The sequence below is a fragment of the Erythrolamprus reginae genome, chromosome 2 (genome assembly GCF_031021105.1).
Source record: "Erythrolamprus reginae isolate rEryReg1 chromosome 2, rEryReg1.hap1, whole genome shotgun sequence".
NCBI lineage: Eukaryota > Metazoa > Chordata > Lepidosauria > Squamata > Dipsadidae > Erythrolamprus > Erythrolamprus reginae.
The window spans coordinates 41685682-41689521 of record NC_091951.1 but is presented as its reverse complement, the minus strand read 5'-3'; the positions used below and the strand labels follow the sequence as shown (position 1 = coordinate 41689521).

General features: G+C 42.0%; 1 pseudogene; it reads right to left on the bottom strand.

Moving 5' to 3' along the window:
• Positions 1 to 843, bottom strand: part of LOC139159388 (acetylcholinesterase-like) — a 12885-nt pseudogene extending 12042 nt beyond the window's left edge.
• Positions 844 to 3840: the final 2997 nt, after the last annotated feature.

The following is a 3840-nucleotide window of genomic DNA, read 5'->3' as shown; positions in this document are numbered from 1 at the left end:
AGGGGTTGCGGCATTAGAAAGGTTGAGAACAACTGTGTAGAGAAAGTGTTGGCACTTCAACTCCTCATTGGATGAAATAGATTATCTGGACCCTTGTCAATCTGGCTTCAGATCTGACTATAGCACAGAAACTACTTTAGTCACGCTGATGGATGACCTCTGGCGAGCTCAAGATATGGGTCATTCCTCTATCTTGATGCTAATTGACCTCTCAGTGGCTTTTGATACCATTGACCATGGTATCCTCCTGGGATGACTAAGGGACCTGGGGTTGAGAAGCACCTTGCTGTGGTGGTTTTCCTACTATCTCTCTGGTCGTTCACAGTCGGTGTTGGCAGGAGGACAGAGATCAACCCCTAGATGCCTTATTTGCGAGGTGCCTCAGGGCTCGGTCCTATCTCCCTTCCTATTTAATATCTACATGAAACCACTGGGTGAGATCATCCGATGTTTTGGGGTGAGGTATCAGCAATATGCTGATGATACCCAGTGGTATATTTCCACCCTACGTCATTTCAGTGAAACAGTGGACATGATCTGCCAGTGCCTGGAAGCTGTGATGGTCTGGATGGGTGTCAACAAGCTCAGACTTAACCCAGATAAGACTGAGTGGCTGTGGGTAGTGCCTCCTAAAGACTGTATCGACTGTCCATCCTTGTGTCTGGGGAGGGGAAGAAATGGTCCCCCTCTGAATGGGTCCACAATTTGGGTGTCCTCCTAGACTCACAGCTAAGATTAGACCAGCATCTAACAGCAGTGGCTCAGGGGACTTTTACACTGGCTCATCTGGTACACCAATTGCGACCCTACTTGGATCAGGAAGCTCTCCTCACAGTCACTCATGCCCTTATCACCTCACAGTTGGATGATCGCAACACACTCTACCTGGGACTATCCATGAAGAGTGTTCAGAGACTATAATTGGTCCAGAATTTATTTATTCATTTATTTATTCGGATTTGTATGCTGCCAACTTCTGAGGTTTTCACAAGGCAGTGATGGCGAAACATTTTTCCCTCGGTGCTGAAAGAGTGTGGGGGGTGCTATCGCGCATGCGCAAGAGCCCACACCCATAATTCAATGCCTGCAGAGCGCGAAAACAGCTTCCGCCGCCCTCCCCAGAGGCCCTCTGGAGGCTGGAAATAGCCTGTTTCCCAACTTCTGGTGTGCCTAGTAGACTTGTGTTTCATTTTCCCCAGGCTCCAAAGGCATCCATGGAGCTGAGGGAGGATAAAAATGCCCTTTCCCTCTCCCCAGAGGATCTCTGGAAGTCAAAAACGCCCTCCCAGAGTCTCCGTGCAAGCCCAAAATCAGCTGGCCAGCACACACATGCATGTTGGAGCTAAGCTAAGGCAATGGCTCAGGTGCCAGCAGATATGGCTCTGCATGCCACCTGTGGCACCTGTGCCATAGGTTTGCCATCACTGTCTCAAGGGAATATAGCGAGTGGTTGTGGGTGCACCTAGGTACACTCACATTATAGAAACATAGAAACATAGAAGTCTGACGGCAGAAAAAGACCTCATGGTCCATCTAGTCTGCCCTTATACTATTTTCTGTATTTTATCTTAGGATGGATATATGTTTATCCCAGGCATGTTTAAATTCAGTTACTGTGGATTTATCTACCACGTCTGCTGGAAGTTTGTTCCAAGGATCTACTACTCTTTCAGTAAAATAATATTTTCTCATGTTGCTTTTGATCTTTCCCCCAACTAACTTCAGATTGTGTCCCCTTGTTCTTGTGTTCACTTTCCTATTAAAAACACTTCCCTCCTGAACCTTATTTAACCCTTTAATATATTTAAATGTTTCGATCATGTCCCCCCTTTTCCTTCTGTCCTCCAGACTATACAGATTGAGTTCATTAAGTCTTTCCTGATACGTTTTATGCTTAAAACCTTCCACCATTCTTGTAGCCCGTCTTTGGACCCGTTCAATTTTGTCAATACTCAGTTTTGTCAATATTATATCAATACTCCGCAAGCTGCACTGGCTCTCTTGATCTCCGGGCTAAATTCAAGGTGTTGGTTATTACCTTTAAAGCCCTACATGGTTCAGGGCCAAGTTATCTTCAAGATTGCCTTCTATCTCATAGTTCCCAGCGACCGGTAAGATTCCACAGAGCTTATCTTCTCCAGGTTCCGTCAGCTAAACAGTGTCGGTTGGCGGGCTTGTGGGGAAGGGCCTCCTCTGTGGCTGCCCCGGCTCTCTGGAACCAAGTACCCCCTGAGATCCAGACTGCCCTCACTCTATTGGCCTTCCGGAAAGCATTGAAGAGCTGGCTTTTCCAGCAGGCTTGAGGCTGTTGATCTCACAATTGCGAGGTCTGGCCTTGTTTAATTATTTGTTTAGCAGAGTGATGGCATTCGGGGAAAAAACTTTCTTTGTGTCTAATTGTCTTGGTGTACAGTGTTCCATACTGTCATTTTGAGGGTAGGAGTTGAAACAATTTATGTGCAGGATGCAAGTGGTCAGTAAATATTTTCATGGCCCTCTTTTGGACTCGTGCAGTATACAGGTCCATCATTTGGAAGGCAGGTTGGCAGTAATTGTTTTTTCTGCAGTTGTGACATTTAGGGAAATAGATTTCTGAAAGTAGTTACCTAACTGTTCCTGTGCTAATTTATTGGTGTACCTGTTTAGCATGTTCCGTAATTTGATGGACTTCCCTTTTCTTATGACAAGGTGTCAACTTTTGGATATTACGAGAGAAAAACGGTTGCATACACTAAATCCAGTAAACAAAAGCGGGAAAACATGCTGCCTGGCTAACTGCTCTTTCCTCTTACTCAATTATATATAATTGCAAAATCAAAATTATTTGTCAAGTATTGAAGATATTTGCAACCATGTAAACAAAGCCACAGTTCTTCTTATTAGTATTTTTTAAAAATACAGGGTGCACCAGTTTTAATTTAATAACTAATGATTTAATATTATTGTTTTTACACAATGCAATTTCTCTAAATGTGGCAATTTTAAATGTTAATATAATGATATAGCATTTGGAGTAAGAAAGCCCATGCTGGAGAACACTAATGGCTCATTTAGTTCAGCAAGCTGCACCATATAGTACGCAACCAGATGAATTGAGAACTCGCAAGGTTAGAGCAAAAATGAATGGCAGCTGTTCCCTAATTGCTAATAGTTAATATATACTTCTTCCTACTTTCTAGAGGTAATAAATAGCCACTGTCTAGTAACAATTGATAAATATCTCCTTGATGAAGGCATGGATTTGCCCATGCCCATTTTTTATAAGATAAAATTAGAGGCTTCATCAATTCAGTTCAATTATTGGACGTTCTTATGTTGTTTACCTGGCTGAAGTACGGACTGTCACTGTCTTATTTCAAGAATTATTTTATTATTATTATTATTATTATTATTGTTATTATTATTATTATTGTTATTATTATTATTATTATTATTATTATTTATTAGATTTGTATGCCGCCCCTCTCTGCAGACTCGTGGCGGCTCACAGCAGTGGTAAAACAGCATACAATGACAAATCTAATATTAAGTCTAAAATAACAATTTTACATTAAAAACCTAAAAAAAACCTTATATAAAAACATACACACAAACATTCCATCCATAAAACTACATAGGCAAGGGGAGATGTCCAGTTCCCCCATGCCTGACGGCAGAGGTGGGTTTATTGGGTCTGCATTGTTCTACACCCCGTCCCCCACACCCCGTCTCTATGCTTTTCCAATGCGCTCTCTTGCGTGCAATTCGAGTTTGCCCCACCTTCATTATTATTATTTTTTATTTATTTATTTATTTATTTACTTATTTACTTACTTACTTAATTTATTTAGTCCGATTACA